Source organism: Equus asinus, chromosome 4 (genome assembly GCF_041296235.1).
Source record: "Equus asinus isolate D_3611 breed Donkey chromosome 4, EquAss-T2T_v2, whole genome shotgun sequence".
Lineage (NCBI taxonomy): Eukaryota > Metazoa > Chordata > Mammalia > Perissodactyla > Equidae > Equus > Equus asinus.
Genome location: NC_091793.1, coordinates 82,703,790 through 82,717,783, shown reverse-complemented (window position 1 = coordinate 82,717,783; position 13,994 = coordinate 82,703,790). Strand labels below are relative to the sequence as shown.

Here is a 13,994-nt window from a genome sequence, read left to right as displayed (position 1 = left end):
AAATCAAAACATTAAAAATATTAGCTTTGTCAGAAACACATTATTTTATATCTGGCCCTACTTTTGTTAGAAAAGATGGTATTGGACAAATCCCAACAACATAATATCTGAACACAGAAAATATACCTAGCATTCCTAGTTAAATAAATAAATAAGGAAGAGAGATGGTAGAAAAAACAAAGACAATCATCATGAAAATGGATATATACATGTGGACACCCATACACATATGTATGAATGTGTGTGCTATACATAAAATTTTTTCATTGTGTGTAGTTCAATCTCAAAGTAAGATTGCAGGCAAGGCTCAACATGAGGTAAAATACTGAGTGGCTTCAAATCTATTCAGACTGTCAGGCATACCTTGATAAAGCAGGGTTCAGGGTTATCTTGTATGCATCTGAGTCGAAGGATTAAAAAAAAAATGTCATCTACAATCCTGTTCATGTCTACATCACCCAGATTAGATCCAATATCCAAGCTAATGGAGACTTTACCAATGGGATTAAAAACAAACTTCCTTATTTCTTCTTTTTTCTTTTCTTTCCTTTTTTTTTCTTTTTGTACTCAGGCATCTGTTTCAGTGCATTCAGCATCAAGTCTAACTTACAGTGTTTTCAGAAAGAGACACCTGGATTAACTATGGAATTACACAGACCAAAGCCAATTACTCATTTTGATATCAGCCTTATTGTTCTTTTGCAAACCATTCCTGCTAATGAGCAAAGAAGAAAAATGAAGTAGATAGGAAAAAACAATAAGGTATATTTGCACTTTTATGTCTTCTTGCCCTTTTGATTTTCTATATAAGCTTTCTTCAAAGGAAAACAGATGGAAAGCTTTGAAGGAAGTCACAAGATGGTAGAGAATTTACAAAATAAGATCTATGTGGGAAGGTTAAGAGAACTATGTATGCTCCATCTGGAGGATATAGGAAGACGAAGTGGAAACATCAAACTGTCAACACATATATAAATGGATATCAGAGTGACATGCAGTTGTCATTGACCAGAACCAGGAGAAATTGAGTTAAATGACAGCAAGAAAAAAATTCTGGAGAAAAGCAGGCCTCACTTCCACCCCAACCTCGATTCATCCTAAATCAGTGCTGCCAAATTCTCATGTAAAGAAATGAGAAGAATGCAGCCATTATTCACATGCAGTAAGTTCTGAAATAGTTGAAGTCCAACCATGACAACCAATGAAAATAGATTATCCAATCCAAGAATTTGTTCTAAATGCCTGTCATCCATCTCTATGTGTGGCTAACTACTCAGCTGAAAGTTAGGTTTATAGGACTCTCTGGATATGCAGGGGTTGAGGGGCCAGAACTTTCTCAAGGCTGTCATCATACTCTCTAGTGTGGGGGCACTAGGAAAACGCTGTTCTTTGCAGAGGCCTTTGGAAAAGACAAAGAGCTCTGGGCTGGCAGTGGAGAGGACTGAGTTCTGGTTCTAATATGTAATTAAGCAGAGACTCCTATCAAGAGGTGCTGGGGAGTCACTAAAGTTCCTTCCCTCTCTATTGTCTGGAGAAGGAGGGAGTTATTTGGAGAAGAGCCTCTATTCTCTGTTTTATTCTCTTCTTATTAGAGCAGTTGTGAGCTGTTTCTTAAATAAAAAACTTAAATTTTTTAGCACTTTAATTCTATAAATTGCCCCCTTCCAGTATTTTATTTTAGCAAATCTTCACAACTTTCTGAGGAAGACATTATTATCCCCATTTTACAGACTCGGAGAGCTTCATAATAGAACATTAGTAGTAAGAGTAGATCCCAGGGGATGCCCAGTGGTGTCGTGGTTGAGTTCACATGCTCCACTTTGGCGGCACAGGGTTCACAGGTTAGGATCCCGTGCGCAGACCTACACCGCTCATCAAGCCATGCTGTGGCAGTGTCCCACATACAAAATAGAGGAAGATTGGCACAGTTGTTAGCTCAGGGGCAATCTTACTCAAGCAAAAAAAAACAGAGTAGATCCCAGTAGGATCATAGAAGTCTTGAGTAACTGTACTGAACATGAGGGCATAGCATAGAAATCCATAGGAAGTAAAGAGAAAGAAGGAGTAATGGATTTATGAGAAAGATGGGGGTGACTGAGTTGTTAAAATAATATAGCACATTATCTAACTTAATCTAATTTTGTATTTACTTTATCAAGAGATTAGCAGAGTCATCCTGTCCCTTGAGATCTCCACAGAATCATTCCAAACTCTATCCTATTCACATGGAAAGTCCAGGACCTCCTCTAACATTTCTGCTAATTCCTGCAGTTCCAAACTCACTTGTATGTTCTTGATAGATTCTCAACTTTCTAGTATGCATCTTATTGCTGTTTATTTATTGAGTTCCTCTTAGGACTCAGTTTTCACTCTTGATTCCATGGTGCCCTCCCCCCAAAACTGTCATCCATAGGAGATGAAGACTTTGTCATAGACTCTTACACAGAAGAGATTTAGGGGGTGATGGAGACAACTGCTTCACTGCAAGACTACATAGTGGATGATTTAAAAGAGAACATTATATTACCCTGTTACACAAATCAACTCCTAAGGCCATTTTCACCAACTCATCAGAGTGGATGGCCCATCACTTTCCTCCCTTGCCTTTTACAAACTCATATACTTAAAGATTCACTATCTCTACCCAAGCTAAAGTCTGTTCCTCAATAAAGACACTCATTTTTTAAGAGAAATCTTGGTGTCAAGCAGGGAAATAATTTTAACTAATCTTATTTCACAGAAAAAGAGTTTCATACTAGGAGTAATAAATTAACATTTGGATTGTTCTCATTTACAAAGTATTAGAATCAATGTGTGAACTCAAGTCTTTCCAAAATGTTATATTGCCAGGGAAAACATATTTCACCTTATGCATCGCTTACCCTGAACAGGCCTGACTCTTATTTGAAACACATGTTGTAGCAGAATCTCTATTAAGTTTCTCGTCTATGGAATACACTAGGCATATGGAAAATCTTCCAATCCTTCTCCAACTATCCTGAACTCAGCCCAATGATTCACTAGTTTCCTCAAGGCTGACATGAGGATCTCTGTTCAGTGCATATGTATTTATAATTCTCTCTTGTTTTCTTGGAATATTCTTCAGAGATATCTTATGTTGGACTAACTTGGACCTCACAGCAACTATGTAAATATATGGGAAAGATAGTAGGCTGGCTTTCCAGAAACATCCTTAGCCCCATGACTGGACAATAGCACCTGAGCTTCAAGGCCATCATTTCTCCAAGGGCTTATCTAACTCTTCAGGAGAACCTTCCCACTATTTTTCTATCATTGGTGAACAATCTGTGTATTTGAATTGAAGCAAAGGACTTTGGAACTGACCAACCAATGTCCCAGAGCTCTGACAGAGTCCTAGAGCATCCTGTCCTAGCCTCTACCCATAGTTCTTTTTCTTTGGAACTATTTTTTACCTGCTCTTGAGAGATATTCATGTAATATGAGGGAGAAAGTAGACACCAGGTCAAAATTACCTTGGTAAACATTAGCATGTTCCCAAGTTTTTTAGTGCCCCTCTAACTCTAACCTCCTGGGTCAGTGAGTAATTGGTATTTAAGAATCTTAACCGCATCTTTTTTCTCATGACTTAACTAACAACTCCAATTAGGATACCCAATAGGAAGGAGCATGTGCCAAATATCCTTTTAAAAAGCAAGGGCAGAGGCAGGGCTCAGTACAGCAGGGCTTATTATCAGAAATGAGGGTGAATTAAGCAGGCTTTAAATTATTTCCCTTTTCTAATTTCTCTTTAAATTATAATGAAAATTATTCATTAGCTTTCCAATGGAAAAAATGCCTATTTTAAGACATTTACTAGGTACCCTCTACAACATTATACAGTGGAGAGAATCTTAAAATATGCTGTGCACAGTCACTAAAATCTTTCTTGGAATATTTTAATAGCATCTCTAGAGTCTCTCAGGATGATGACATTCTGTAGAATGATTATGAAATGGAATAACAATCCTGAAAAACAGCTCTGATAATAAAGAATCTCTAAGTCTAATTTCCCTACCCAGTGCTCACTTCTACTTAGTTAAGGTCAAATAGGACTTTATAAATGATGTCAGTAGAATAAAGTTGTTGCTCCTCTTGTGTAGCACTCTTCCTTTTACAGACATGACAGCCTCTACCCTTCTTCTTGGTGCCATCCTGCTGCCCAGTGGGCAGCAAGGGCCCCTAAAAAGCTAGTAACCCAAGGAGACCTTGTGCTCACATTAAAAAGTTATTAAAATTCTCACCCAGACCATGGGCAAGGACACCTGTGTAAAGCAGAAGATGTTTTATAGTAAGCACGTACCCCTTCAATATTCTTAAAAGTACAAGATAATTCAAAGGATTTCATGAGAAATGAAAAGGAGACTACTTTATTGTCAAATATTAATACATAATTCATGTTCTACTTTCAAGAATTTTGAGTTTAAAATAGAATCCTGAAATATGCTGTACACAGTCACGAAAGATGCTCTTTGAATATTTTAATAACATCTCTAGAGTCTTTATTCACAACAACCTTCTGTAGAATGATTAGAAACCAGAATACAAGTTAGTCAAGTCACTCTGATTATGAGAAATCATTGGGCCTGTTTTCTCTGTTGCGGAACTCAGTCCTGCTGAGTTAAGGTCAGTTCCAACCCTCAGAGTATGCTCATGTTGGCTGCTGAGTTAACTTAAAAGGGATGGAAACAGCTACAACATGGAGGAAAAAAAGGAAGATGATACATATCAAGGTGGAAAAATGTAAAATAACATCTTTCTTGCCAGGAAATTACAATCTCCCTAGCAGAGTTGAGAATATAAACCAAAACCACTCATGCCTAAAGCTCCTACCTTGCACAACTGGGACTTGAAACTCTTGAACTATTTTCTTAAATTTCTCCTCTTAGCCCTTCCCCACCTTGTATTCCTTTCTGAATATTCTTTATTTGTAAAGGCATCTGGTTAATTTTACATTCATATTTATCTCATTAAGCTCTACTTAGTAAATTCAAACTTTTTAGGAATTTAATTAGCAGACTTTCACCTCTCCCAAAACTACCTATAGTGTAAAATTTCCAAATATCAAAACAAAAGCATTAAGAATTCTTAGTACAGTTTACCATTGATAATCAAACACTACGTGAAGCCATCCAGGGGTTAAGTAACATTTAACTGAAGTTTGAAATCCTTCACGTTTTCTAACACAAATGCTAGAAGTAGGGATCCTGCCACATAACTTGTTGAAAATGATCAATTATGAAAATGTACTGCTAAGTTGACAGCCCTGAAGAACAGGGATTAATGACTCAGTGGTGAACTTTACATGATTTCTCCCTCCAAGATGGGGGAAAAGCCATATGCCTCCTCCAGGAATTGTAATCACACCCCAATGGCCTTACTCTCGTGGCAAGAAAAATTAGTTCCTGAACTGATTTAGCTCTGTACAGCATACAATTTATTAGGCACATATTACTAATGACGCTACTCAGAAAAACCTTACGTTGATAAAAGCATCCAAATGTGAATATAGCCTTAAAATACTAACCATACAGTATCAGATTTTGATCAACTAATAGGTATCATCAGTTTCTATATCAAAGGAAAATGGTGAATACATCCATCAACACCTCCAATAAAGCCTTGATTCCCAACAGTTCACTTCTTGGTGCACCTAGAGTGTACGCCACACGCAATAAACAGAAGAGAGTGCTCATGGCCAGAGGCCCTTAGACCCTGAGATCACCACACTGAGGACTGAGGGGTTATCTTGAACATCCCTGGCTGCAATATAGCACTTATCCAGACAATATGTTTAGTCCTGAAAAAGAATTGGGTTTACAGATGACAAATGTCTAAATTTTACAGCCCCGTCTCTCTACAATCATTTTTTAAAATTAACAAAGCATTGTCAAAAGTAAGATATTCACTTTCCCATTTTTGTAGAAATAACATACTGGAGATAAACACATCTTCCATGGTGAGACTTCTTGCTGGCAGAAATTCTCATATCTGTAAATCCTTTACAAATAGTAGATTCTCCTTGAATTTTAGTAGAATAAATAAAAAAATTTGCTGCTGTATCCTCTGATATGATAATACCCTATGTATCAATGTGCAGCATGGACTAATACTTTCTCTCTTCCATCTGGATGCCTCTGCTTTAGCTTCTTCCTGTTTTATCACCATCTGATTCTTTTTACTCCAGTACCACTTCCATTTTACTTTTTTTGGACTAATCTGTTATCTTTCTCTGTTTCTGATTTTTTCTTGCTCATTTTTATTTGTCCTCAATTCTCTTCTTTCCTATTTCCAGTAATTTCATATGAGATAGACAGATGATAAATGAATAGATAGATAGATAGACAGACAGATGGTTGGATAGAAAGATTGATAGAGAGAGAGAGAGAGAGAGAGAGATGATATGGATAACTTCCAGGCTCTGTAAACATCTTTTTTATCTGGTTCATTAAAAAACCTGCTCCCCTGAAGTCCTTAGTAGGCTTAATGGTACAACAAGAAATAAACACATAGTTAACATTTTTAAAATACTTACTATATTCCAGGTGCCTATCTTGTATTTTTCATGAATTAGCTCATGTAATCTTCCCAATAAACCTATAAAAGAGGTAACATTACTATCTCATTTTAGAGATTAGGCAAATGAAGCACAGTGAATCTACATAACTTACTCAAGTTTTTGCGTTTAGTTAGTAGCAGAGTCAGGATTCAAAAATGTAGAAATGGGCAACCATGATTAAACAAGAATTTTATCTAATATGAGTTAGACTCTCGAGTGCTGAAATGTTCGTCCCCCCCTTTAGGGCCCTGGTGGGAGGAGTATTTAGAGCGCTTCTCCTGGTTCTAGACTGCACTCACAAGGCAGCTTTCTCTATCCAAATGGGCCTCTGAGGCTTCTCATGTTGGTGTACACTTCAGTAAGATCAAGGGAGGCAATGGGGATCCCCCTCTCCTCTCTGCACCATGTGTCTGTGATTTCATGCATGCCCTTTACATTGTTTGTGTGTGAAATCCACAGGAATTGAATATCATCTTAGCCAAGGTCAATTCATCACTATCAACAATTCTCAAACATTGACTAGGCTTTGAGATCTGGCATAACTCAAAACTTTTTTTAACCATGCTTTGGATCTTTTAGATTAATTTATTTTTGGCTACATTTGGGGAACTTTGGTTTGTGAGTTTTTAGAAGACTGCCTGTGTTTTTCGGTTATATAAGGGGCATTACTTGGCACATCTTCACACAATCTTTGTCTATCTGTACCTCTAGCTAGCAAGCTAGTTAAAGGTACAATAATAGCTAATATTCTTAATATTCTTTGTTATCCTTAGGAAAAATGCCAGCAATTAAATGAACTGGGCTTCTTTGCACAGTTCAATAATCAAATCAAATATTTAGTTGGAGAGGGTAGCTTCAATCTTGATTAAAATCATTACTGGCCATGAGCAAAGAAGACCATTTGAATTTCAGAGTAAGTCTATACAAGGTGCAAAGTCTTACCAAAGCCAAAAGGCAGTTGTTCTTCACACTAGACGTGTAAATTAATATACAATTCAGGAAATTGATAATTGTTCTTCCTGCAGACATTCCTGACAGGACTTTAACTGTGATGTAAATTGCTATAATGTCTCTAATTTGGGGTCTTTCCTCCCTCGATCCAGAGTCATTGCTCTGTGCGGCCCCTCATAATTTCTTACCAGAATCCTTGCAATTCCTCTTACTGCCATGTCCTCTCTACTTTCTCACTAATTTTCTACATTTAATCTTTTTCTGTTGCCAGAGCCACCTTCTCTTTTCTCAAATCTGGTCCTATAACACTCCTACCTAAAATTGGATAAACTCACAGTCTTCAGATGTATGATTTATTCTGTGATTTGTGATTTATTTATGCTATGCATGTATTTAATTTCTTTCCTCTAACTCCATTGATTGGTTAATGAAATTACTATACATTAACATTTTACACTTTTTGCAGTAACCAACAATGCCCAAGTCTAGAATTCTCCTTTGTCTTTCCAGACTTTCTAGCTAAACCCAGACACACAGACACACACACACACACACACACACACACACAGACTTTTCAAATATACAGGCCAAAATTCCATTAAATGCTGTGATAAATAGCACATAGCTTTTAAATGAATTGCTTAGATTTGAATGCCAGCTGACAGCCAATCTTTCTTTCTGCCTTTTTTTGTCTTTTAAATGAAATATATTAGAATTGTGTCTGAATTCTAAGAAACATACTGTATAGATGGGTAGTTGGATACTCGATTCTGAGGTCCTGTAGACAAAGATATCTTGCCCATCCTACCAGCATCTCTGGATACAGATTCTGCCTGGGCCATTGAGTCTGTTGGCTATTGTTTGGTGGATCTGTTCTAGGACTTGCAGCTCTGCATGAAGTTAGAGGGGTCAGTAGAAAAATAACTTACAATAATTGCATGGAACACTTTCCAATGAGGTGTGTTCTAATTTATTGTTTTGTTCTTGAAATTATGGTAAAATTTTGAATTGAAGGTTTTGCATGACTGAGACCATTATAGAAATGTCTGACAAAATGAGGGCAAATGCTCTGTTCCATTTGTAATGGTAATCAGTGTGTCTTCCCTTTGTAGAGTCACAAAATTAAAAAGATTTTTCTTCAGTGACATTTACATACCTGTTTATTACCCTCAAACCATTTTCCCAGTCCCCTGAGGCTACTTCTCATTGACCAACCTGCTATTTTTCACTCAGCATAAAGCAGGACTCCCAAAGCCAGACTCCCACACACAGTGGGATGACCTTCATTATTGGACAACAATTTAGCAAGATATAGTAAACCTGAGTATGAGCTTACTCTTCCACCAATGATTCTATTTTCAGTTGCAAAACTCTCAAATGAGAGATAGGAAATCATATATAAATATGTCTTTGCAACATTTCTTGTAAAAATATAAAAATAGAAACAACCAAATGTTCACTAGCAGTGAAATGTATAAAACATGGTACAGTATGTTCTTTACAATTTACATAGCAATTCAAGAGCGTAAAGTAGGTCTACATACATCAACAAGGATGAATTTTGAAAACATGATATTAAATAAGAAAATCAAATTGCAGAATGATGTCTTCAACATCTTGTCATTATGGAGAATTGTGAACCCATATTGTACACTACTAACACTGTGGTATAGGAACACAAATGGGAAGGACACAAACCACTTTGAATGTGGTGCTTACCTCTAAAGAAGGAGGAGGGGAACAGAGTACAAAGAAAGCTTCAAATCACTCGGTAACAATTTGTTACTTACAACTGGTGTTCACTATATTATTCTCTAAGCTAGTCTTTATATTTAAAAAACAGATGTAATAATTCATAAAGAAAGAATAAAACTGATTTCAAAAAATCACAATTGTACACCAACATGAATGAACGTTTGAACACAAATACTATGATATTGGTTGTCTGAAAGATCTTTCCATCAGACCAGAGGAAACTGTAGAGTTGACTCCTGATTGAACGTAGCCTGTATTTGCCGATTCATATGTCGGAATTGGCTGATCATAGCTTCAAAGCGGCTAAGAGGAATGAATATCCCCTGAATCAGTTAATATATTTTTTATATTTGACTTCCCAGATTATCAGGGGAACTTATAGCTAGAATGCGCACATGCTTCTCAGAACATTTGAGAAGGGCCACAGGGTCACGTACAACTACCTCTGCACACACACACACACACTCCTCCCAGAAGGTGTGAATCTCTCGTCGATTAGCATGCCAGTTAGGCAGCAGGTCACTTTCATGGGATTTGAGGACCAGAGAAGTGTGTCCATCCAAAAAGCAAGGGTGACTGAGTCTCATAATCTCGGGAGCCGTCTTCATGTGCTTATTTGTCGTTTACCTACATTTGCATTATTTTGTCAATCACTGTCTCTCATGTGACAGCTGCACAAATGTAAAAACTCATAAATAAAATACTTGCAAACTAAATCCAGTCTTTTGATTTTTCTTTCACTGAATAAAACTATAAGAATGAAGAGAAACAATTTCATCTCAATAGATGTGTCACAATATCAGTTAAAATTTATCATCTATTGCTGTTAAAAACTGTGATACGTTAGAAATGGAAGGAATCTATGAGACATACTAAACACATTTCTCATGGGGAAATATTGACTATATGAGCAAATGCGGCCAGAAGAATGGTTAATTTTGGTCCATGAATTGGGCCAATAATAGTTTGTTAATAATACAACAAATAGATATTTCTATTCATATCAAATGAAGAAATACAAATACCTTGGATATGTGAGTATAGCTATATATATCTACACGTTCACACGGACATATGGAAGGCATGTGTTCAGGGAAGGATAGGACTTCAAAAGGCTGGAGATGAAGTCAGAACTGGTTAGGATGCTTGATTTGCTACTTCATAATCATGCATCTTTGTGTAAGATACTCTGAGCCTTTCTTTTCTAACATGTAGAATGAGGGATGCTGGGAATGATCTCATAGGTTAAATATAAAGGTTAAACGAGATAGCAAAGGTAAGTCACTTGGCCTTGTCTGACATCTAGCAGGTGTCTAATAAATGGCATTTCAGTTCTGTAAATTCCACATACATGCAGATAAATGTACATAATGGAATAAATGGACTCAGTTCACTCAAAGTCCATTTTGTTTGTTCCTTAGAATTTATAATTAATGAAGTTTTACAATATCCTTTTCTGCTCACCAAATTCATGTACAATTTGCATACATTTGCCCAAATAGCTCCTGTAAAAGGAAATGTCCTAGAAAAGTGGCTGTAAATGTGATGGTTTAATTAACCCTTTTCTTCCTGTGTATGTAAAATATCTCCTGCTTAATTTTGCCTGAGGGATTTTTTTCTTTTAGCTACAATTTCTATTCAACAAAAATTCAAATGAACTTTTAAAGTAATGAGTGACAGTCCCTAGGCAATATAGAACTAGCATATAATAATATGCTTCTTTTCACACTTTAACATTAATAGCCTTCTGATTACTTGGAGAATGAACATGGAAGAATGGACATAATTTCTTGAGAGAACTGTAATCATGAAAATATGAACCTAACAACTTTCTTATGCCAATGGTGCCTATGCATTTCTTACCTAGATTTTCAAGACCAGAAACATATACGAGTTTCCTTGACTTGAAAAGATATGCGTTATCCATAATATATCTTTGGGAAGGCAACATAGCTCAACAAAGTAAGGAAATACAGAAATGGAAAATTTTAATTTATAGTTTCACCATTAATCCCCGTGCAATCTTGGGCAAGTTGCTTAATCAGGCTGAGTGTCAGGAAACATTACAATACACATAAGAAGTGTATTGCAGAAATATGTACCAGAGATCAAACTAAATAGAACAAGGGGAATCAGAGCAGTATGATTAGAAACTTGAGCTTTTTAAACGATCTGTCCTGGCACTTGCCCTTGCCCTTAAAAAAGAATAAAGATAGAAAGAAGTTGAAAGTAATGATGGAGCTTGGAGAAACGTCAAGACGATTCTTCAAAGATAATCACACGTAACCTTGGGCAGGTTATGGAACTTCTTTGAATCTCAGTTGCTTCATTTATAAAATGCTGGCAATAATGTTTCCTTCAGAAAAATTCCTGCAACAATTAAAGTAATTTATCCATATAGCTAGAATAGCACAGGGACTGCCTCTGGACAGATATTTGCATTTTTATCATCAATAACAATTAAGAACCATGTAGTTATAACTCAACAAACAATTTTGCCAGAACTTATCACTATCACTTTGTCTTTTAGGAGAAAATAGCCAGAATCCTGAAATCGTCTATTCTTGACCAATTATTTACCTATGTTTGGGTACTGATATAAACATACATATGTATGTGTGCATGCGTATTTATCCATATATGTGGATATAAATATAGATTGATATAAATTCATAGATATATCCTCTGTTTTGCTTTAAGGGGTCTTGACCCCAAATCCTTTCCTCATTTCCTACCCTGCTAAACATAGCCAGGCCATAAATGGCACAAAATGACTTCTCTTGCCACTTGCTTACGGTCTAGGCTGGAGGTAGGCCAGGGATTTTACTTCTTTATTTTTCCCTAAACCTCTACTTTGCTGTAGGTCTCTCATGTCTTACATTCCATCTGCTAGAGGAGGAAATCAGAAAGGAAAAGGAGAATTCCTTTTCTTAGGGCCTAGAGCAGAGCTGTCCTAATGGCTTTCTTATCCCAGCACAGATTCCTACCAGAGAATACCTTTAGGTCTTATCTGAAAAATCACTTGCAAGAACAAATTGTCAGAAGAGTGAACAAAACGTCATACACAGGGAAGAATAATAGAAAAATAATACGTGCTTATTAGTGCAAAAAATCTGTAATATTTTTACCATGTATAGATAATTTCTGTATTAGGGTTCTCCAGAGAACCAATAGGGTGTGTGCGTGTGTGTGTGTGCTTGCGTGCACACGCGTGTGTGTATCTCTTCTGAGAGAAAGAGAGAGAATGGAGATTTACTCTAAGGAATTGGCTCACATAGAGTTGTGGAGGCTGGCAAGTCCAAAATCTGCAGGCAAGCCACAGGCAGGAGAAACAGGGAAGAATTGTAGCTCAAGTCCAGAGGCAGACTGCTGGCAGAGTTCCCTTTCCTGTCGGGGAAGTCATTCTTCTTTTTAAAGCCTTCAATTGATTGGATGAGGTCCATCCATATCATGGAAAGCAATCTACTTTACTCAAAGCCTGTGAGTTTAAATGTTAATCCCATCCAAAAAAAACATATCTTCACAGAAACATCTAGAATAGTATTTGAACAAATACTTGGGCACCATGGCCTAGTCAAGTTGACGTATACAATGAAACATAATTTGATTAATTAAAATGTGCAGATCAAAAAACTAAAACTTGGGGCTGACCCGGTGGTACAGCGGTTAAGTGTGCACACTCTGCTTGGGTGGCCAGGGGTTCACCGCTTCGGATCCTGGGTGCAGACATGGCACCACTTGGCAAAAGCCATGCTGTGGTAGGGATCCCACATATAAAGTAGAGGAAGACGGGCACGGATGATAGCTCAGGGCCAGTCTTCCTCAGCAAAAAGAGGAGAATTGGCAGCAGATGTTAGCTCAGGGCTAATCTTCCTCAAAAGAAAAAAAAAAATAAACCTCAAACTCAAACTCAGCCCAAGTAAAGCAATAAAACATAGGAAACGTGTGAGTGCCCTTTGACTTTTGCCTATTTCGAGGACGATACCATGGCAGACTATACACAATAGGGGTCCAACAAGCTTTCTCCCAGGCAAGGAATCCTGAGAAGTTACAGAGAGCAACTAGATTCCGAAACCCCAAATGCAGTCTCAGTTGCCATAGGAGAAAGACCAAGTGGGCTACCGTGACTCTAAAAGCTTTGCTTTGTGGCATCAGGGAGACTGGGCTGGTCAGCTCCACCAAACTCTATCTGGAGACAAGTTTGGGTGAGAGAATTGGTGAGCAGTCCCAGAGACCTCATATATTTCATAGCGCGGAAAAACTTCTTAAAGCTAAATCTACTTGCTTGGTTAATTATTAATTATTGTTTGTATAGTAATTAAATCACTGTAGTGTCAGGTAGGAATTACTGCAGCCACATTATTGCAAGTTTGAGATGGAGTTTACGTTCAGAATAAACCAAAGTGCAGCAGACCATAGCATTGACGGGAAGGCACTGAAAGAACTGAGCTTTTCCATCAGCTTAGTTAATCTCAAATTAACCAGGAATTTAAAACAGTCTGCACGTAAAACACAAATTCATAGAGTAGGCGTACACTCAAGCAGGTGCAGGAGTGAGGCAGCTCAGACAAAATTAGCATGTAGGTTAAGGGCTAAATTGCTTCTAACATTTTCTTACATATTGCAAATCAGAAATTTTTATTTCTCCTGTGTTTCAAGCTATGATCCCATATTTCTGTTATAATCCTAAAGGACAGACACGTTCTTACTT

At 37.2% G+C, this 13,994-nt stretch overlaps 1 long non-coding RNA gene across 1 annotated transcript in view; it reads right to left on the bottom strand.

Annotated features, from left to right (window-relative positions):
* Positions 1 to 6,552: 6,552 nt before the first annotated feature.
* The window catches only part of LOC139045188 (uncharacterized), a 208,723-nt gene continuing 201,281 nt past the window's right edge, over positions 6,553 to 13,994 (bottom strand). Inside the window, exon 3 of the long non-coding RNA XR_011503081.1 lies at positions 6,553 to 6,615. This is a non-coding gene — a long non-coding RNA (uncharacterized lncRNA). The remainder of the gene's footprint in view (positions 6,616 to 13,994) is intronic.